Source organism: Chanos chanos, chromosome 4 (genome assembly GCF_902362185.1).
Source record: "Chanos chanos chromosome 4, fChaCha1.1, whole genome shotgun sequence".
Classification (NCBI taxonomy): Eukaryota; Metazoa; Chordata; class Actinopteri; order Gonorynchiformes; family Chanidae; genus Chanos; species Chanos chanos.
Window position 1 is genome coordinate 48,965,401 of NC_044498.1, and position 24,067 is coordinate 48,989,467.

The 24,067-nt window shown below is 39.0% G+C and overlaps 1 protein-coding gene across 1 annotated transcript in view; it reads right to left on the reverse strand.

Moving 5' to 3' along the window:
- The window catches only part of hpse2 (heparanase 2), a 61,249-nt gene that overhangs the window by 31,398 nt on the left and 5,784 nt on the right, over positions 1-24,067 (reverse strand). The gene's annotated exons all lie outside the window — the stretch shown is intronic.

Sequence of the window (24,067 nt, forward strand, 5' to 3'; positions counted from 1 at the left end):
CCAAAATATTTTCCAACTCATTACAATCACACAATCTATACCTCTTCAAAATATGTTTCAAATTTAAAATGTAGTTAAAAATGCTATATATCACAAATGTTGAATTTCTAACACTGTAAAGCTAGTCAGTCTCTCCAGGTGGTTATGTTAATTATCTAGCATTACTTTCCAAAAACTGACTTTAATCATTTCAATCTGCGTATCTCTCACAAACAGCTATTCAGTCCAAAATCGGAATCAAAGAACTTGCTCAGGGACAATGATCAAATTAATACACAAATACATTCATTGCAGTGATTACATTACTTAGCAATACTTCCAGAAGTACTTTTGAAGGATCCTATAAATCTTAACACTAACTCTGAGTTTTCTCACTAAAAAAAAAAATCCCGCATTAACTCTTCAAACGGCCAGGGGGACGAAATGAAACACTGAATCCTCACCGGGCGGTGTAATGGAAACACAGGGGTCTGGACACTGTCAGTGGCGCTATCTGATCATAGACAGAAGACATCCATAACAAGCAGGTTTGTACCAGAATGCCACGGCTCATTTCTAAACCAGAACATTTCCATCTATGGCCACGTGATTACCTACAGCAATGAGAAGGAGATGTATAGCCCGAATCAAAAAACAGTTAAAACCCACTCTTCTACCCCCACAACATCAACATTTGCCAATCCTCTGAAAAACATTTAGAGTAAGATACTGCAAAAGCCATAAAAAAGACATTATATCTGTATAATTCTAAATTATGGTAGGAATTGTGGTATGGTTTTGGTAAATACATTCGTGTAATGCTTAAGTTGTTCTGTCAGAAAGAGGATTAGAGTTCACTTTGCATTAAGTCCAAGTTCTTTTGTCAAATGTTACTATAGTAATTACAATGAGCAGACATATGTATATTACCGGTACAAATGCAGAAAAGAAATATTGGCTCCATTTGCCAGTGCTTACCAAGATCTAAAACACTAAACGCATACATTTACTATATCACCAAGGTTCACAGTTATTAGTTTCAGACATTGTTTTGTCTTCGTAATTACCTGTTCTATGTATTTTTTAATATCATTATTATTATTATTATTATTATTATTATTATTATTATTATATCTAAAATAATAACATGTCAAATAAAGTTTTTTGGTTTGTCATGGTGCCCATTAAATTGACAGCTTTCCAAATTTCCATTTCGTTTTCCCCAAATTTCCAAATCAAAGGAAATGGTTTATCTCTAAACCATATGTTTCAACACAAGACCAAGGGATGTTGCCAGATTATGCAGGAATAAAAACTGATCTGGATTACACGATTGAATCACTTGGCAAGTCCATGGGCCCCTCTTTTCCTAATCCAAATGTTTGGATTGTTTGTCAAATGTTTGTCAAACTAAAACATATTTCTTCAAGTGCTTTGTGCAATTAACCTAATTTTAACCACAATTGTGGACAAACATTCCATGTATAATGAGATTCACCAAATAAGAATTCTTAAACATTCAGATTCTGTTGCATTTCGCGACTACATCTCCAAGTCCTCCAGCTGGGAAGAGCCTGACATCATGGCGGGTTTAGGCTCCTTAACCTCCAAAAGTCCAGTTCCCCAGGCGCTGCTAGTACTTCACATGAGTGTTCTGTTTTATTTTAAACACAGATTAAAAATAACAAAAAGAACCCATCTGACAGGAAACAGGAAAGGAGACTGTTTAGAGACATTAAGTAAAAACTTTTTTTGATTTGTCTATGAATTCAGCATGGGTTCCCATGTCTTAGCTTTGTGAATTGTGTGGCCTGAATTCAGGCAAAGACACACACATGCACACACACACACACACACATACACTTGAATTTCTGTTGTTTACTTATGGTCAGTCAGCGTTAGTTAGCTGTAGCTGGACGAGCTAGTCATTTCAACACTTTCAAATTACTTCTTACAATAAAGTACTGGACATAGTTCCAAAACCTCGTAAGTCATTTGGAAACAAATGAGTCGTGGATGTTGAAACATTGCTGTCGCGTTTCCTGAAATGATACTGTATAAATAAGATAAAGCGAGATTCAGCAACATGCGGCAGCATGGAGAGGACCAAAAATCCGAGGACAGGAGTTTTTTTTTATTTGTGGCTCTGATTCAGGTTCCAACTATCTGCACTTGCACTTGCTCTTCCTGAGGAAAAATTGTAAATATTTAATTCTACGCGTCGTATGGTTTTCCAGTGCATAGTCTTTATCATTCTGCATCATTCTGATTGCCAGAGCAAAGTGTAAAAATGTGTTTGAAGAGACTGACTACTACCATTATCTGAACTCTGAGTAATGTGAGACAGAACTGCACGCTATGAACTTCTTCCATTTTTATTACAATTCGATAGGACCAACAGCCTGTCTATATTCTTTATTGCTTCATGACAGTGAGACAGCATAAGTGCATTGTCTTCTGACCTCAACAAACTCAGTCTCATAGCCACCCAACACTTAGAAGTGAACTCAGATATATGGTTTCAATAGTCTTGTAGTGCCTGTGGGAGTCTGTAGTCTACTCTTTATGTCATACAAACCCTTGTATGTCCATGTTTATAAACAGAAAATTAAACAGGGGGACTCTTCTATGATAGGGAATGTTTTACTCCAGAACTGTTCAGGTCAAACTGCTTTTGTATTCTACAAGAATGCAAACTATGAAGACACCTGTTTTTAATTCGGTATGGCCACGCTGAGCTCTCTCTCTCTCTCTCTCTCTCTCTCTCTCTCTCTCTGTGTGTGTGTGTGTGTGTGTGTGTGTGTGTGTGTGTGAGAGAGAGAGAGAGAGAAAGAGAGAGAAAGAGACTTCGTGTATGCATTTCCATCATACTTGCTTAGGATTGTGTGTATGTCTGTATGTGTGTGTGTGCGTGTGTGTGTGTGTCTGCTTAGCTTCATGGCTGGCAGTGAGAAGGAGAGAAGGTTGAATGATACGTTAACAGTTCCGAACACACTGCAGTGTATACACATCCACACACATTTGTGTACACTAATTTATCATCCCCCGAGACACTGCCTCATGCACCAGCACATGGCCTGAGTGCATTGGACTTTGATTTCCTTCTAGTGTCAACAGCCCTGGCTGCTTGGCTGATTGGAGCTGCATTTGATGAAGTCAAAGATGAAAATGTGTACTAAATTACTTTAAAATGCCTCATGGAAGACCCAGATTAAAACCAAAAGCATCTCCAGAATAGGAAGAAAAAAAAAGACCGTAGGTCTGATATATTTCTACGCGTGTCTTTTGAGGGTCTTTTTCGAACGGTTCTGAAACATCACTGGCTAGTCTCAGCTTACGCACTTGATAAGATCACATGTACACCAATGAAACGCAGTCTTTGAGTACATTGGTTATTTTCATAAACAGCTAGGGAAAATGCCAATATTGTGACTTTAGCAATAAGACTTGAAGGTTTGCATTTGTTTGATGTGTCAGCATGATAAGACAAATATGGGCGACATGAAGATTATTCAACCTCATTTTTTGATTGGAACTGATAGATCCTGTCAAGAAAATGAACTGGTTGGCAATATTTGTAAGAAACCGGATGAAAACATGGGGAACGTCTGATTTTAATAAAGAAGAACATGTTGTTGTATGTTCCTCTATCAGTCTGAGATAACTTTGTTTTAAACATATCTCTCCTGTTAAGAAGGAGTTAGGGTAACCTCAGAAATAGCAGTGGACTATATGCTGCATCACCTGCTAGTGTGAGGACTAATATTAAATATTAGTCTTTGAGAAAAATATGTTATGCGATTTTTCCACATGCAATATACAAGAATAATAGCAAAATACTGACTGTTTTGTTATGAGAGGCCAGCTGCAACCATTCTGCAAGAATCAATTTGACTGGGACGCAAAAATGCAAATACAGGATGGTTCTCCCTTATCCGAAATATCAGGGACCAGAAGTGTTTCGGATTTTGGATTTTTTTTTTTATTTTGGAATACAGTCGTGCGTTGCTTCACGACAGGGATACACTCTGAGAAACATACCATTAGGTGATTTTGTCGTCGTGCGAACATCATAGAGTGTACTTATACAAATCAAGACGGTATAGCCTACTACACACCTAGGCAATATGGTATAGCCTACTACACACCTAGGCAATAGCCGATTGCTGCTAGGCTACAAACCTGTACAGAGACGCGGAAAACACGAGATGTACAAGGCTGCTCCTGGCGTAACACGGCATACTGTTTCACAGGAAACTTTTTTTTTTTATATAAGTGGAAAGATTACACTCTAAAACAACGATAAAAAGTACGGTATAGTAAATAGACAAACAAGTAACATAGTTGTTTATTATCATTATCAAGTATTATGTAGCGTACATAATTGTATGCGCTATATTTTAAAAGACTGGCAGCACAGTAGGTTTGTTTACGTCAGCACCACCACAAACGCGCGAGCAAGGCTTTGCGCTACGACATTATCACTGGTACCCACAGGGGTTTCTGCAGACCTTTTTGACATCTTCAACAATATCTTTGTACCACAGAGCAGAGAATAAGCAAAAAAAACCCATAGTGAGTAATGCACTTAGGTCTGGCGTTGACGATGGTTGGTAACAAACTGGGGCCAAGAGAGCATTCAGAGCCTCACATGGGGAAGTGTGGTCAGGTGTCTAATTTTCCACTTGTGGCGTAATGTCAACGCTCCAAACATTTTGGATTTTGGAGCATTTTGGATTTTTGGATTAGGGATTCTCAACCTGTAATATCTATGTTCATACCTTTGGTCTTACATAGCATATTAATAAGCAGCAAAGAATCTTACACTTAGCTAAAAATCCTTGTCCTGTTCCCTTATGAAGCACACCTACAATTCAGTTCTAAATGCTTTGCTATTGGTAATTTTTATGCAAAAATATAAGGGCTTGACATGAAAAGAATGGTAAATGAATTCATTATTTGGAACGGCAAAATATAACTGACAGGTTTGTAACCGACAAAGGATACAGTTCCCTTAAGACACATCCTTTTTTATATGGTAGCTAGTCACCTGCGCTCGTAATGACCAAAATTAGTCACACTGTTTTCTTCAAAGAAAATTTTCCTTCACAAGCTAAGTCTTCACATACTTGTCAGCATTATCTGTTCTTAATCTTTACAATGCACTAAAGCCATCATTACCCAGACATCGTCCTGCCTTTCCTTAAAAAAAAAAAGAGGTTTATTAAGTTGAGCTGAGAACAAAACAAAGCCTTCCCAATAGCCCGTTGGCCGTTTACATCAAAGAGCTACCTCTAAACCTGCCCCTGAGTGAACAGAAAAGCAAATCCAGCCACAGGCCCATGCCGCTCTAAAGTAAAAAGGCACCGTACACGATCGCTAACTGCAACATTACTTCCATTTGAGTTCATGCCATAAAAACGGAGATTTGTTTTCACGGAAAAGCCTTTGTATTTTAGTACGTTTCCATTCGATGTAAATCGAATGAAGACAATCAGCTGTTTTGGTTGTTTGCGAATGCTACTTTGGTTATTTGTGAGTGGAACTTTGAAACACTGGATTTTATGGCTTGATGATTCTTTGTGATGGTCTGTGGGACAGGATTACACTTTCCAGAACCAGAAACGTAAGTAATAACACAGGATGAGTGGACTGCAGGTTAGCAACATTTTCCCCAAAACATTCCCTCTCGCAATTTAAACTCAAAATAAAACAGCTTTCAAATCTGGATGAGACAAAGCACAGGCCACAAGACGCAGTAGGATATTCCCTTGTGTGAAAAGACAAAAATAAACCTCATCATATTTTATTAGACTCAGGACTGGGCATCGGGCACTGTGAGCAAATGCACTAGGTGGATTAGTGTGGATTGGCCCAATCAAAATTTGGAAAGGAAAATGGGGGGAAAGAATGGGTGACATTTCACTGGATGACTGCATATAAGCTGTACACCAGGCCAGTGAAAGGCAGAGTACTTTGACTGGACTTGATTTGTCTCATAAGTGGATTTGTTCATAAAGCCACTTTCTATCCAGTGCAGCTAACATGCATGTTATAGCTTGCAAATCTAAGAGCCAGACTGACTAAAAATGGACAGTGAAAACAGGTTACAAAAGGTGGTGCTTAAGAGATAAGAGACCCCCAAAAAGATGTGAGCTTCCTAAAACCCATACAGCACATTTTTCAAAAATGTTTCCCAGAGTATTGATAGTGATGTTTACACCCAGATAGTCAAACTAGCAACCTAGCTAACATTAACAACGAGTGCATAACAACAGCACAGGACACCACTGCCTCTGATAAATCAGCTCAGCAAAAACCAAAAAGTCAAGGTGATTTTAGGCCCAAGGCAGGGAGGTGTGGAGCGGAACTAAAGGCGGGAGAGGTATGGATCAGTAAGAGGTTTAAATGAGCAGTGTAGCTGGGAGAAGAGGCCAACAGGCAGCCAACAAGCAGGAGACAAAGAGAGAAAACCATTTCCAGCTTTTTAATGTAATGTCAATCAATTCACAGGACCACTAAAGACTGCGTACTTTCGCAACATTTTCCAACAATGTATTACAAGACATTTGCTTAATGTTATCACGTTACAGTTGCACTTTTGCTTAATGCACTTTTGCTTTTGCTTAATGTTATGAAAAGTCCAGTTGCAGGAAACTTATAGAAAAATGGCTAAGTAAACAGTCGCACATCATCTCCTGAAATGTATGTTTGAAATAGCTTGCATCGTATGGCTTGATTTTAAAAATATGCGGTGATGTGTTTAAAGGCCTGAAATGACATGCTTATTTTTATTTGAACATCTCTTTTAGGTTGTATATACATCTTTCCATCATATTTCTAAGCCCTGATTAGGTCAAATCATGCAGCTTGTTTTCAGAAATTGGTTTAAGATGAGAATAGTTATAGAAAGGATTCTATGAGAGTGGTTGAACGAAGACGTGTTTAAAAAGCTAACTCGGCTTCCGCGTGTGCCTGCAAGAGCAGATGTGTCAAGGCCAATTTTGAGTTCCAGTCCAACCATGTTCCCCATTAAAACTTTTCTCGCTACAACTTTTCAATACTTCAGTTCAGTCAAGCTCACTCTTTGCATGCAGCATCTCTCCGTTGCTCATACAACATGCGCTTTAACTATATTATTAATTATGTCTGTATAACACATAAAGCCACATAAAGAGTTGCTAGGGTACAGCACAAGAAGCTACAGTACAATGCTTTGTGAATCTTCATGAGCATTGCAGAAACGCAGGGAGAAAATTGTACGGCTTGGTAATATGTAACATATACATTGCTGATCAACACTGACTTCTTGGCTTACTTCCAGAAAGCCACCAACATTTGTTTAGTATCACAATCATTTTCCAGGAATCCGCTTCCATGAATTCTGATGGGGTTCTGTACATAATAAAGAATCTCTGTATGAGTCAGAGAAACACATCACACTGGGAGGCTGCAGCAGCTTAGCAAAAAGCCATGGAAGTGCTGATGGTGGAGGAAGGTCCATCCAAGTCCTAAACTACAGACAGAGGGAGCGTTTATGTCTCTGTATTAACCGTGTCTGACAGCCTTGGGATACACTTCAGCACCACAACGCATGTTTTCACCAGATGCTTTCTCTGAAGAACACAACATTTTTCCAAACATTCACCTCAATACATACCTTTCAAAGATAGCAGCCATCAAAACATTTGTCTTCTGCTCCCAATGCCAGATTTTGGCTTTATCCACAAGCCCTTGTTGATGGACATTCTCTTATGACAGTCAAAGATGTCAGCAGTCTAAAAGCCTGTGTCAGCTGATTATCATTTTTTTGTGTGTGTGTGTGTAAAATTGGTCTGAATGTTCGTTGTTGATGAAAAGCCTCATGTTTCCAGTTTGTTCTGGAGTAAGAAGCGTGCAAAATGAAAGCTGTCCTAAGGGGCTTATAGAATAATATGAAAAAAATAAAGATAAAAAATGACTGACAAATGAATGATCACAGGAATTACACCTGTCCTTCAGACTTCAAGAGGCTCGCTAGCATCGACAGCTAATTTACATAAACAATCAGAAACTTGGCATCTACGTGGATTTTCTGTAAAAAAAAATATCATTTAAACTCAGCCAAGAAGGGACTGGTTTTCTGGACTGAAAACGATTTTCCATGTAGAGTTAACACTGAAATTTTGTTCTGAACCAGGTTTAATTTATTCCACATCCAAGCTTAATGTGTCTGGAATACAGCACGAAAATGCTATCAAAAAACAAAAAAAAAGGGAAAAAAAAAGAAATAGAAAAAGAAGTGCATTCCTAATACAGATGTATTTTGATGCCATTATTCTGTCCCTGGCTTTAAAACAAAAATGAGATTTTCCTTGACTTAACAAATGCGCCATATGAAAGCTGCGTAACTTCCCAAGCGAAACTGCCCTTCCAAAGGTTCAGATAATGTGGGCGATCCAGTCATGGCGTTTATCATCGAAGGGCCAAACAGAAAGTGAGTGCAGTGGAACAGCTTCATGGCTTTGTGTTATGCCCAGTCAACGCTGGAACAGCACTCCAACATCTGGCTTTGCTTAGAGGTGTCAAGTCCTGTCATTCAAACTCAAGATGAAAAAGAACTAGAAGAGGGTTTCATTTGGCCCCTTCCTTGCAGGGCCATTGAGAAGCAACCCTGTCCCCCATTTGAAAAACATACCGCAAAAAATGCAATTTTACTTTTCCCTTCCATGCTCCCCAGACCAAAGCAAATTTCATTACACGTTTATGGACTCATAAAATTCTTTCAATAACATAGCTTTCCTCGCTTGTGGTTTCATCAACATCCACAAAGTATGAGCTGGACAAGCCTGTGGATTCTGTAGTAGAGCATAAATCTATCTCCGTGTAATACTTGCTGCTGAATTCATTTTTTTTTTTTCACTTCCCGTGAATTGATATTTGTTGTTAAAGTGCTTCCACACCATCTTCAAATTCAATCAGGCTCAGTCAGAAGTACTATTTGATTTAATTAACGTCATGGCTTGTTTTTACTCTCTCGTGGCAACAGGTGGTTGCAATATTTCAAATTTTAATATTGTCTGAAAGTCAAATTTAAATTAAAACATCAAAACAGACACATCAGAGTGGGTTTTGAGTGTAAGATGATCATTTCAACAACACCGTTCAGATTGACATATCGCACAACATACATGAACTTGTATCACGTTCAGTACAGAAAAGTATATAAACCCATTCTGTTTTCATTTAGCATGACAGACTAAATTAAGACTCAAACTCAGACAGAAACAGTTGAGTTCAGTTCAGCCGATATTACAACATATACAATGCTTGACTTGCCATTCAGAACAAAGTAAGAGCTCTTTCTGTTTTGGTCAAAGGCTTAATTCACTATGCGTATCCATCTTCAGACTTCTGTGGTTGGTAGTTCTCTATTATTCTTTTAATATCATCTGTCTGAGAAGACAGAATCCTAAAGCATCCTTATTTGCCAGCTTAATGGTAAACACTCAAATGAATTCTTCCTCATGGTATGTACACCTGTTTTTGGAGCGTGTGAGAGCCATTGCTGTACTCAAATATGAAGGCAACAAATATTTAGAAATCTTGTAGCTTAGTCAGTGTCACCCACATCCTGCCTCTGCTGAAGTAGGTTCTGTTTTTTAGCAAGAGTGCACAGTCTTTAAACTCAGAAAATTGACATGGCAGCAACAGCTCTCTCAATGGTTTATCTTCATGACACACATATTCTGCTTCGCCACACTTCTAGCAATGTGTGAGTTAAGTTTTTATAGCTATAACCAATCTAGCGGTCATGAAGGAGGTTTCTGCATATTTACAAGGTATTCTACTACTTCTACTACTATTCTACTAAAAAAAAAAAAAAAAAAAAAAAAAAAAAAACCCACTGTGCTCTAACTGTGGTCTTCAACACCAAAACCAAACCATAGCACTGTTAATATCACACTCATTCTAACACCCTGGGCAGGGTGTGTCTAAAATTATAATCTAATGCGGTTTGTTGTGGATTTGCCGAATTTTATTCATCAGAATCCCACATGATACTGTCCGTTTTTTCATGTGCTTCCAAATACAGCAACAAAAGGAATGCTTCTACGTTCCACATGTCCAGAGGCAGACCTGGATGGGAATTCATGCGGACTCCTAAATAAACAATCAAGTGAGTGGGAATACGAAACAAATTTGACAGAGGATGAATCAAATTTATGAAATTTATTTTTAAAAGCCAGCCAGCTCACTGTTTTGTCTCTATTATTTCTTATTCCTTTGAACTGCAGAATTTTTACGGCTTAAACTTTACCTTTCCTACTTCCCCCTGTGAGCTTTCTGGTATGATCTACAAGAACATGGTGTGTCCAAACTTGGCATTGACTTTGTTACTAATAGACCAAGAATTTATTTTTGCTAAAAATTAATTCAAATTCAAAACTGCCCCACAGCACTGATGCAACCAACAGCACCAACAGTATTTCAGATTTTTACTGGAGTCAGACAACTTTTCTTCACCATCCTAGAGTCTTATTGGCTTGTATTGAAACTTCTTTGTGTTACTGTTAAACATGTAAATGTAATTACCCTTGGTGCTTGTCCTGGGAATACTTGCCTGCATTTTTGTGTCTTTGAATCGTGATATTTTTGGGATCCATCACATGCTATGGCTGATCTCCTCAAATTTATAGGATATCACTGAAGCGTGTACACATTATATCAAGAGAGGGATAAGAACCAGCAAATGCAATGATTGCATTTTCAGCACTGTGGCAGCAAAAGTATCACTGCAATCCCCAGCACATCATGTGACTGGACCAAAAGATTTTTGACCTGACACCGACTGGTTGGGGCAAAGAAAGGAAAGATTATAGCCAAGGCCCGCTGGGACAAAACACAAAGGGGCCACTACAACCCCTCGCCTCCACTTTGGGGAATGAAGTGGAGGACCTGCAGGTCTTGACAGGACAACCAAATGCTTTGATGTATCAATTCTACTTCAAAGCACATGGATACCACAAGACTTCCATGAATGGCCGGAACTTGAATCAATAGAACATGTAAAGGGGTTGTGGATGAACACGGTCATCACAAGATGATTCTATCGTACCGCAAGAGAAAACACCAGGATTCCTTTTGATTTCTCCATTATCTGAAAAATGAACAGCAATGTCCTACAACTCACATTTTGGTGATATTCCAAGCACTGGTAACACCTAAACGTCAGTGGTCTAATGTTAGGCCTTTAAGTAGGACAGACTGGGATTGGATGCTCCAATTGGTGGTGAGGTTTTAGTCAGCTTTCAAACAGTTTTCAGACTAGGAGCTGTAAATCTGGTACAAATCTTCAGGCCATACTTACATAGGTAGCTACTACTTTTCTTAGCTATAATGGAAGCTATTTTTTTGTTATGAACAAGTTCAAAATGGAAAAAAAAACTCATAGATTCACAAGTCAGAAAGCTATAATTCCAAGAACAGCCTCCCAGAAACCATACAATAGGCCAACCAAAAGACTGCCTCTTTCTCCACTGTAAGGAAACTATGAAACATTCTGTTTTCAAATATATTCTCTATGTTACAAACCACACTTTCCCCCCTGTCTCCAATCATCCGCAGCAGAAAGCAGATATTACTATCAAGACTACTAAAACTAATTTCTGCTAATGATATTATAATTACTCTTACAAAAGCCAAATTACAGTTATTTTCATTACTTCAAATACTCTGTTCAGTATACTCTTCCCACTTGTTGCTATAAAGCTAAATCTGTTCTCTCTTTTCATTACCCAGTCCATCCATTAATCCATACATCCATCCATCCATTCATCCATCTATCCAGAGTGTTACGCTTGGATGTGACAAATGAGGTTAAAATATGGTCAGTTAATTTAGATGTTCAGTATTTTAATAAACTTTTTTCACAACGATAATGCATGTCCATCTAAGTGGTACTGTTCAGTCATATAACACCATAACTGTCGTTGCAAGCATGTAGCATGCTAATTGCTAGATTATGACAATTACACTCTCCAAAGTAAAATGTAATCCCTTCCTTGGACATTCAAACTTTACAAAACTAAGCTCTGCTCCAGCTTCCATTGTTATCTCTTGTATGTTCTTATCATTCACCTTTTTCATTTGCTTTTCCATAAATTGAATTTATCACACACCGCATAACACTGAACAGTATTAACGATAACTTTATTTTCCAACAGGTAACAGTCTTGTGCACTACCTATTAAAAATAGTGTACAATGCCCAAATATTCAGCTGAGTGTGGAAATTTTACAGCCCCAGAGAAACCACTGTGCTATCCAAGAGCACCCACACAACACCAATAAAGTCCTTTAGATCTTGCCCCAACACACAGCCTTGAAAAACATCAAGTATTCTAAGTTGCCCTGCTGTGGTTACAAAGACAACTGCCTTTTTGTTTCTTTCTGCCCTTTTTCCTGCTTGAAAAGATCTGCCCATCCAGGTTGCAAGCTGGGCTGGATCCTTGGAACTGTGCTGCAGATTTTTCACCCCGAGAGCAAATCTGCCGGGATATGGCCACTGGAGATAGGTGTTGTTCAGTGAGCCATGGGAGCTAATTACGGGTCTTTGGATTTCTGGAGAAGATTTTTCACTGCTTTTGACATTCTACCTCTTCATTATTGTGAGAGACCCTTTGAGAGAACTGCAAATGATGCAAGTAAGCTCTTGATCTGTTCAGAAACATCCAGAAACATTAGGCAGTTTTCAGTTTTGGGCCACTGTCTGCGATGACCCCAGCTGTTGTCCCGTCAGATGCTGAGAAAAGTTCTTGAAAGGGTCCACAGAAGCTGCCGCTGTGGTGAAAGTATGTTTGGCAATTTCTGCATATCAGCTGAAATAATCGACTGACATACTGACCCCAATTGTCAGAATACATCAGCATCAACCTGAGTCCACTTTCTGTCCAGCATCGGAGTCTCCCGAACACAAAGTCTTTTTGGAGTGACTTGGGAGTCAATAGTCTATTATCTTTAAGTAGAAGTCCATTTTCTACTGTCAGCTCACCTGAGAATGGTCGGCACTGCTGCAAAGATCAGTCAAAGTTAAATTTCTTTGGCAAGCCTTCTGAACAGTATTTTTCTCTTGTTTTATAATGTTATCTGCACCTTGGGTATTTTCTAAATTTCAAGAGGACTGATGGTGGTCTGAAGATTGTTCTAATGTTTACCATTCAGTTAAACATTTTTAAAAGTATTTGTAAATGTACATGTCTTTTAAATATACCATTGTCTTGTCTGTTCATAATCTCTTCTTCTTTTCCTGAAAATGAGTACTGACTTTGTGTTAAAAACTTTAATTTGTGTTTCCCAATGCTTTAACGGATGTTTATGGATTTATGGTTTTGTCTTCTATCTAGGAACTGATCCATCCAAATTCCCAACACTTATAACTCATACAAGCACTGTTCAGAAGTAGAATTAAAAATCCATTACTACTATGAATGCTGGAAACATTACTCTTATTGTTGAAGGCTTGGGTTGTAAAAGCAACTTAATTTTTTTCCCTTTAATTTTAACCATTGTTACATTTCATCAGCTGTGTTGTTATTTACTGAAGTGCCAAAAACAAACCCATTAGCACCACTGCAAGTTAAATAATAAAATTAAGTCAATAAAGTTCATTTCATTTTTACCAGAGCTCTAAGAAAAACAAAAATGAGATTCTCAAACATTTTTACTAAAAAAAAAATATTTCTATATTGTATTATATCATATTGTATACTTTTTGTCTGTCAGTAAACAGCCTGCAATGTTGCCATTTCTAGGAATTTTCCACAAAATCTCTCACAGTCCTGACCCACTGTTAGTAGGCCAAGTTGTGTCAGTTTCAACAGAACTTAGTGTTACAGCAGAAGCCAGCTGGAACAGAACAACCGGTATGCTGGGTGGGCGTCCCTGAACCGAGAGAACCTACAAATAATTTGTTCTGACACTTAAAAAGGGAGGGAGGATTTGTATCAAGTCCTTCACTAGAGCATTTTTCGTAAAATTATGTTTTACAATATTTCCTTTACTTGTTCTGTACCCTTTTTAAGCACTATTTTGAAGAGACAAGTGACCTTGCAAGATTGCACGTACACACACAAAACCAAAATAAAGAAAAAGGATAAGCTTCCATCTCATTGAATTGATACTTTGTGGAAGCAATGATTACATTGCTGTGAGTCTATTGCAACAGACATCTACAAAAATTACACACCATAAAAATTCCTCAAAGAGCATCATTGGGCAACAAACATCATATCCTATTGCAAACAATCGGATTGAATTTAATTCTGAACCCCGACTGGGCTGTTTAAAGATGATTACTGTTTAATTCAATCTTAAATTGGCTTTAGATTGCTGCTCTGCTCAAGGGTGAAGAAGTGTCTTAGTTTTAAGCCCCCTTATTAGTGTCAGTGGGTTTTCCTCATGGTCCCATCTGTGCCATGCTCTACTTATTTCCCCTATTGTTCTGATAATTGACTCAGTCCCAGGCACTGAGTAAATAAACTTCTCCATGTTTCACATCTACCAAGCGTCACTGAAGAGATTAGGATCTTTGAACGATGCGCTGTGTTTGGTTTGTACCAAATGCATCACACTGCTTGCAGCCCAAAGGTCCAATTTAGTTTTGAAGACAAAAACTCAGCACAAATTTATGTACATCCTCATGATTCAAAATAAGGTGACTCTTTTCAGTCACAGTTTCCACAGTTTTCTCGTGACATATAAGTCTTCTTCATATGGGTCAGAGTTAAAGACTTGCTAAGACTGTGGTCAGGAGTTTATTGGAACACAACTGCCCATGTTCCTTTAGGTAACTGAGGGGTCTTAAGCGCTTAGGTAGGTTTGGCAGAGTTGAATGAATAATGTTTTCTTTCAAGTGATTACTATTTGAGTACTTGCCCTTATGCATGATGAAGGAAGCATGTACTAGCCTCACCTAACTTGTCTGATGCACACCTAGGAGATCACATGCAACTGGACATTCCAACATGGGCACTCCAAATTAGGCGTTTAAATTGGAAGGAAAAAGCGGGGAAAGAACATTTGAGATATTGTTTCAGGCGCTACATCAACACTAGTGTGAAACTAGATGACTGACTCTAATGTGTTGATTAGATCAGTTAAGTCTTTTCTCTAAGGATGGCTAGTATTTGACTTTTTGTGGCGAAGTGTTACTTTTGCACTACAAGTATAAAGTCAAAAACAGCTACAGCACTTTCAAAGCAGCCATAAGTACTTCAACAGCCTCTTCATTGCCTCATAATCTAATTTTAAGGGCAGGATCTGAGATTCCATGGTGCCATCAACCTGTGTCTTCACTGTAATAGTCTTCACCATGCCTCAAATAAATCTTTTTTTTTTGTTTTATTTTGTTTTTTCCCTCATTTAGTGTCAGATCTGAGGATTTTCAAAAGGTTCAGCCAGAGGATTTTTTTTTTGAAAGCCCCTGTTGTTCATAGTTGATTATTTGGCTTTGGAATACAGTAAACATGCAGAAATTTTATGAACTCAGAATCATGTGAACAAGTTTAACCAAGGCTAATGGGATGTGTGGTTTCGAATGTTAATGGTTTCAATAAACTTTATTAAAAATCACGGCTTCCAAGCGGCGTACACCTACCAATCAGGATTGCTGCTTCCTCGTACACCCATGTCCTTTGACCTGTTCTCTAAGAAGCTGCTTCTATTTGCTGCTCATAATTTACTTTAAAAATGCACACATGTTTTTAAACACAATATTTCTACTTTGGCTTGGGAGTTGCTAACTACACTGGGTAAATAAAAGAGAAAATGTTCAATACTACGCTATGGGGCAAACAAAATGTGAAGCAAATAAAAAAGGTTTCAGTGAGCTGTTTTCAATAGATACCACATTCGCCCAACCATCAAGAGCCCTTAGTACCCACAGGGAAGACTTCTCAATATTAGACTGTTACGCTTTAAAAAGACACTCCCATTCTGACCTTTTGGATAAGCCATCAAGCTCATGCGACTGAGTTTATCATTCTCAGTTTCGAAAAACAGAACAACTGAGAACGACTGAGACAAAGACCGTAAAAATGAAGAACGCCTACTTCACAAGTGGTGACAAAATTCACATGTTTTGGAAAGCTTTAATAAATTTTCTGGCAGCCATAGTGGTGGACCCCCCGCAGCCACATCCCCACCCCCCCATCCCCACCCCCACCCCCACCCCCGTCCTCCTCCCGGTTGTGAGTTAGGTGTCTCCCATTTTGTTGAGTAAAAAGTCAGGGTTAGCGTGGCAGCAGCTGCAGTGTATAAAAGTGCTTGAGAAGAAAAATGGAAATCCAATACTCTTCAGAGCGAGAGGCAGGCTCAGAGGAGACCATCATAAGCCGCAAATCTCTCCTGTGTCTGAAAACCAATCACAGAACAGCTGACGACGGCGCAGTGTGACCAGCCAGAGTAAGCACAGAGAAACACAACTGTCCTCATGACTGTGATCAATGCTAATACGCAAAAGGACGAATGACATTCGCATAGTGTGGCTTAGATCAACTACGGCTATTGACTTTGCACGGCTAATGGCAAACATTTGATTTTTTTGGGGGGGGGGGGGGGGGGGGGGGCGGGGAGGGGGCAAGTGTCTCTGTTGGACTAAACGTGTGCAAGATTACAGAGGACAGAACAGAAAATAAATGTCATGGAGTTAATAAATCAAAAGCTCATCAAAAACAAAGAGTATTTTCAAGACATAAAATGTGAAAAATGGGACAAGGCGCAATTATCACATTTCACAACAAGTATGTTGAATGAGCCATAGCATAAACTTGTTCTATGAAATCTCAATATTAAAACATTACCATTTATACCATTACAACACAGTTTGAACACTACTGTCGTTTAGTGGAATAATAAAGTTATTCTCTGCATTCATGACATAAGTGAAAACAAACCAACAAACAGCAACAAATTTGGCTGCTTCTAATCTCCATGGTGACAGCTCTGCTAGTCGCAGACTGATGGATTTGTTCAGTGAACCAGGCCCTTAGAACAGCAAACAACCTCTAACCAGACACACACTTCAACATTTGATCCTACAGACATGTGTTCAAAGTGCAGGGCAAACTTGTAGTGGGCCCAGATGGTCACACATTACACAAAAAAAAAAAAAAAAAAAGGTCAACTCAACAGGTTGACAACACTCGACCCACCAGGTGAAATTGTCATGGTGATATCTCCAGACTCCCTCTCTGATCGGCGTACACCCTAACAACAAGCACTTTCTTCCAGGATCACCTCCTGATTTTTATTAACCATATACTTAATTGTGCCAATTCCTCAAAAAGAGGAAAACATAATCACGTTCTAAGGGCACGCTCATAAATAACTTCTGACAGCCTGAGAGTCAAATTAGGGAAATAAAACTTGTCTGCCAGTAATGAGGGACGCATGTTTAGCCCGAGGTCTTGGAGAATTCACTTTGGCCAATACTGAGGAATGGGAGAAACGCGCACACACACAGACACACACACACACACACACACACACACACACACACACATGCACACACACACGCAAAAGGATGAGGTTCATTGTTGAAGAGAGCATTGATGATGGAATACTCAGTTTTGTATTCCCAATACTTTGTGCTAAAGTAATACATTATCTTTTAAACAAATATGACAATAACAACAACACCGTAAAAAAAAAAGAAGTCCATGTTCTCGCAGAAAAAGGAGAGAAAAGCAATAGCACATGCGCATTTGGCTATAACACAATGGCATTTATTTGCAAGTTTCTGTACTTATGTCAGAGCATATTGTGAGCATGTGTAATTACAGCCTCTGCTGGTCTGTAATAAACATATTAGTCATGTCAGCACTTTAACCTACAGTGATAAATACTCAGGCAAATTTTCGGTAAAACATTTCGGGGTAGTATTTTAAAGCTGGTAGATCTTTTTCTGATACCACTGGTCCTTTGTATGACTTGGGTTACGTGTGCTGACGAACAGAGCTGTATACACACTGGGAAAACTTCCTTCTGATAGAAACAGGATGCTTCATTTTGGAAAAATATAATTGCAGCGAACACTCCGCTTGCATGATTGAGACCTTCTGCACTGTAGGTTCACAATGTAAAGTGCTGATTTCTTTTCATCAAGGTCAGAAACATCAAAATTAACAGTGATATATCTTGTCATTTTTCATTTTTCAAAACTTGATAGAACAAGGCAACAGGGCAGACGAGTCTACGTTTAAACAGCGCCAACTTGGCCCTCTGGCTTCTTAAAAAAGAAACCGAATTTCCTGGATGCAGGTACCACAAAAAGAGTCCAACATCTCCAGACCAGAATGAAACCGAATATGTCTTGGCCTACGTTGGCCTATCCTAAATCCCATTAACGTTTACAGAGGACCTCCACGTTGAGGCCTTTGGAACCTAGCTAAGAAAACATGCCAAAATCATTTTAAATTCCAGGTCACGTCACAGCAGGCTCCGTACACTGAACGGCTTAGAGAGGGTTTTTTTTTTGTTGTTTTTTTTTTTTTTTTTTTAACTGTCTGAGGCACATCTATCATCAGCAAACAGTACTTAGTCCTTCTGCTATTTCACAGTATTTTTCCACTCAGCAAAGAAACACAGTGACTATAAATAATAATCAATGTCTGAGGTTGATATTCTTCTTCCATCTGGTAAAAGAAAATCTTGCACTTCTTTTTTTTTTTTCTTTTTCTTTTCTTTTTTTTTTTTTTTATTGGACGATTTACCTACAAATTCAACCATAATTGGTTAAGTGACACTAGGAATCACACAGTTTTCTTAACCAATATATGACTGTCGGAGAATAAAGCCCTTGCGGATTTGTGTGACATACTGAAGAGCATAAATGATGAGAAGTGTTTGTAAAAAAAAAAAAAAAGGGCCTGCTAGGAAAAGAGGAGAAAAAAAAAAGAAAGACTTGGGCATATGGAAAAGGAAAAAGGCTGTGCCTCACAAACTGCAACACAAGATGTTCCCATTTTCACTCGAAAAAAAAAAAAAAAAAAAAAAAAGGCATCTCACAAAGAGATGCACTCGACGTGAGCCCATTCTGTAACAAAACCGTGCCAACTTGTTTTGATCAGGCAGTTTTCAAGCAGATTGCAGATGTTGGTCGAGCTCTTTCTCTCTTATGCTTTTGTAGAATCCTGTTTTTCTCAATCTTTAAAGTTCTGCTTTGTTGCATAATTATGACGAAAAGAAAAAAAAAAAATTAGAATTTTAAACGAAGGAATATTTGAGGTAAAATGTAATGTTAAGGAAAATAAACATTGCGTATTCATTTCTATTTTTTTTTTTTTTTCATTTTTCTTTTGTTTTACCCCGATGCCTGCATTTCATGAAACGCGCGCTCGGTTAAACAGCACCACGCAAAATTCTCCAGGCTTTTCAGAGAAGTGGGTGACAGTGATAAACTCCTATTGTAGCTGAAAGAGATTGTGTTTTAGCATTAGTAGTCTCGTACATTCACAGCCTTGTTTACTCAGGCCCCTCCAGTGATTAGACATTGTAAATGTTCATGTCACTTTTGCCAATAGGATCTCTCCCTCTCCCTCTCCCCTTCTCTCTCTCTCTCTCTCTCTCTTTCTCTCTCTCTCTCCCAGTGTCTATCAGAACGACACAGACAAAAGGACAGACCAAAAAAGGGAGGGAAAAGGGAGGAGATAGAGAAAGATCTTAAGGAAGATATCGTACGCCTGTGTATGTTCATACATCTGGCTACGTATAATTATTAACCATTTTTTATTGACCAGAAGGTTGCAATTTTGTGGATACATGTGTTCATTGTTTGTGTATGTAGATGAATGTAAATGTGTGCTTGTATGTGTGCTTGTATGTGTATTTGTATATGTGTAGGTGAGAGACAGAGAGAGAAAGAGAGAGAGAGAGATCTAAAGAGTGTGTGTGTGTGTGTGTGTGTGTGCGTGTGTGTGTGTGTGTGTGTGTGTGTGTATTATGCATGTGCATTTGTGTTTTAGTATGTGCTGGACTACATTCATCATCTGCTAAATGTCTCCGATATTTTTTAAAAAGTCATGTTTCTCTTCGCAGGAAGCAACATCTGTTTGAGCCTCAGATCCATCACTAGCACAGTGCTGTATGTGCGTTCGGTATGTTTGCTTTGAGCACACGCATGTGTGTTTTCACCACTGGAGTGAGTTTGGGGGGGGAGGGGTGAAAAACACCCCCTCTGACTTGAAACTCCTTGTGTCAATTTGCACTCGGTTGGAAGTTTAGAGAAAAGATATCATGACAGGAAATCGTGACGAAGGAAAATTTTGCCATGCGGTAATCATCAAAATAACTCGGGCAAAATAACTCGTTTCCACGGTAGTAACCCCTGCGCTCCGGCGTAAAGCCCGATCGATCAGAGTGCAGACGTGAAACCCGAACAGTGTCCACCTCTTTGGTGCCGTTTAGCTCTACGTTTGACTCCAGACTGAAATGAAGAGCTGACAAGAGGCCCATACCCCCTCACGGAGAGGCAAGCATCTCTCTTGTTAGCATCTGGTAATGTAACCCCCCTCTCTCTCTCTCTCTCTCTCTTTCTTTCTCTCTCCCCCCCTCCTTGAACCGAATCAAAGCGTTTAATTTTGACAGGAAGTTTACAGGACTGGACAGGCTTGATTCCCCCCCCCCCCCCAAACCTCTGCATCAGCGCTTGAATTTTTCTACAGAGCTCTGTCAATGTCATTTTTGTAATATCTTCCTTTAGAGAAGGGGGTTTTTAAATTTTTTTCATGACGGCCAAAGAGACGAAAACTCAAGTAGTTAGCGATGTCAGCAAAAGTAACAGGGGTAAAGGGCAACCTGAATTAAGGTCCGAACCACACTCACTGGACAATTTCCTGTCATTTATCTTCTAAGCACAGAAAACAAGACAGGAAATAGTTTTAAATATTGCAAACATCTTAAAAATTTCACTTAGCTTAATAACCAACACTCTACATGGCGGGGTTCCTGTGTGTGTGTGTGTGTGTGTGTGTGTGTGTGTGTGTGTGTGTGCATGTGTGTCTTTGGAGGGGAAAAAAAGGTAACTATTGAAAGAGAAGTAAAGTTACGCAGTTGGGAAAAGGGGGAGTAAAAAAAAAAAGTGTGCGGGAAAATGACCTAGGGGAAAAAAACGGGAAGCGATAGAAAATCCACGTGAGAGAAAAAGGACAGACGGCCATAAAGATGGGGAATGTCATGGCTTTATGATATATGCTGTTCCTTTGGGAGTCTGGAGAATATGATCCAGAATTCCAGGCTAAAATGAAGATTCCACTTTTTTTGTTTTCGGATACGCTGGAAATGAGATGATGACATCTAAGGACATTTTCTCTCCAGACTTATACATGTATTGGGAAATGTAGTTTTCACTCTTTTTTTTTTTTTTTTTGCCAAATTGAGATCACTTCACTGCTGTATTTTCTGTGGTTGTGATGTAAACCAATTAAAGGTGAGCTAATAGATGTCTGCTCCGTTATATTTCCACATGCCCAGCTACCCAGATTTTCACACTTAAAAAAAAAAAAAAAATCACGAGACTGAAATTACTCAACGTTTACTGTTAAATGACGCAATACCTAATAGCCCTGGAGTGTGTCCGTGTCCTTAATGCAAGTTGAAATTGCTACTGCTGATAGACTGCTTCATGTCAATAACACATTGCTGATGCATGTTCTGTATTAGTGAAGAGTGTTTTGAGAGCAGTACATGCGTTACTGCTGTGAAAATGTTTCCATAAAAGACAGAGCTGTCAGTCCTACAGGTGCAACCTTTGCCACACAGAGTGTGTATGGTATGTTTGTAAAGCTATAAATAGAGGTATAATGGGTTGGACAGACACAGAAACATAGTGGTGCCAAAGCGCTACAAAATATTCAACCTCCAAGTATAACATTCTTGTGTTTCCCTTGTGTAAAATGAGCTAAAATGCGTTAATTTATGATGTCTTCTCTTTAGTGTGTGTGTGTGTGTGTGTGTGTGTGTGTGTGTGTGTGAGAGAGAGAGAGAGAGAGAGTGAGAATAAGAGAGAGACAGAGAGAGAGAGAGACAGGCATATTCCACTCTGACCCGTGGTCTGTGACGCTTTAGGTTAGGAACGTAAACTGGAACCTGCACCCTTGGTCTGGAAAACCATGCAGGACTGTAGCGACTCAGACACTAGCATAACCCTGACCTTGGCCGGTCTCAGACGGTTTGTTTTAACTAAACTGGACAAAACTGCTGCAAAGCCAAGAGGTGAGAGAGCCTGTGACCTTGACTTGTCTCACCATGGTTTGTTTTAATTGGCAGGGGCCTCTTCCCAGCTTTTACAGATAGCAGTAATGAGTAGAGGTCACAGGGGTCAACCTGTGCAGAGTGGAAAAGGATGGAGGAGATGCTGTTTTAGGGCACTCTCCCGTCACCTGCCAGAGACCGCACGGGGGGCCGGTTGATTATTAGCAGATGTCCTCTCTCTCTCTGGGTTCAGCACCCTAGTGTCTTCAGCCCTAAAGCTTGACGAGCTGATCTGTTAACCCTCAGTCTAAGTATAGAGCCCTAAAGTCACAGTAAGCTAAATGAGACAGAGTCAATCCTGACTTTCAAATATCAACTCCGGTAAACTCTGAGCGATTTTTCCGTTGAGTGAAATCTTACTGACTAAATCCACTAACTATTGCTATTTACTTTTACAAAGATGAATTGGATGAATGCAAAAACAAAACCAGTATTAAATGTATGTTAAAGGAGGCAATAATGCAACTGCAAATGTTTCGCGTTCAAATCTATACGTGTCTTCAGAAGTGAAAGAGGCAGCAGTAAGAATCCGTCTGCATTGCGTAAAACAGAAAGTTTGTTTTCTGTATCTCAAGAACAAAAAAAAAATAACGTTTGCCAGTATTGTCAGTTCAGGCATTTTCCAGTTTGGTCTGTTGTTTTGAAGATCTCCCTGTTTTTTAGAGGCAGCCGTGGCCTAAAGGTTAGAGAAGCGAGCTTGGTACCGAAAGGTGTTCACGGCCCCTAGTGTGTGTGTGTGTGTGTGTGTGTGTGTGTGTGTGTATGTGTGCTTGTGTGTTCACTGCTACCTTGGATGAGTCAAAACGCAGAGGTCAAATTTCCCCATTGTGTGGCTTAATAAAGAAAAAAAAACTCAACTTAAACTCAATTTAACTTATAACGGACGACGCATCACCATTTTGACAGAATGTAGTTCTATTGTTTTGGATGTCTTTAGATGATAATTCCAGCCATTAAAAAAATACGTAGGTGTTACATCACCCTGAATCTACCTTTAATCTGAATTCATTTACTTGGTTTGATCCAAATTTATGGCAAAAGTGATAAAATGACGGCAAAGTAACATCTCGACGTTCGAACGTGCGAGGTGAGCAAAGCAAAACTCAGCAGAAACACCCATGCTTTCGTTTTCTATGACAAATTGAATTCTGTGAAACCTTTCCACAGTAAATCCTTTTAAAACAAATAAGCGCCCTCCGGTAAGCTGCACTGAATCATCTCCTTTCGGCTTACTGTTAGATTACTGTTTAGATAGTAACAAGAAAACGATGGCACCTGCTCAAGAATAGCAGACCTGTCTAGGACAAACGGAAAAATAATATTCTTATTCCCCTGTCTCCAAGATAACAGGACAGCATGAGGATGGAACTCTTTTTAAAACCTCTCCTTTTACGAAGAAAGATGACTAAGTTATAAGAACAATATCTGTATTTCAGTGTCAGAAATGACAGTCCGACATTACTGTGAACTATGGTACTTTTCGCCTTTTCACCATAACTAAAGTGTCTTTCGCCAACAGCAGATATGAGCACAGTTAAAAAAAGTCTAGTTCCAACATACACAAAAAATTTCAGCCTTAATCGCTGTAGAAAAAGACAGCTTTTGAGGTTTAAGGTTAAGTCAAAAAAACATTGTTAAATATTCTCCTACATCTGACTGACGGAATACCAGCCCTCACTTACCGCACATTAGTTAAAAAAGTGTGAACTGCACTTTTCTTACACGAGAACGTTTCCAACATGTCATTTTTTTTTTCTTTTCAAAATTATTAACAGCTGTTTGTTATATTGATCTCCTAT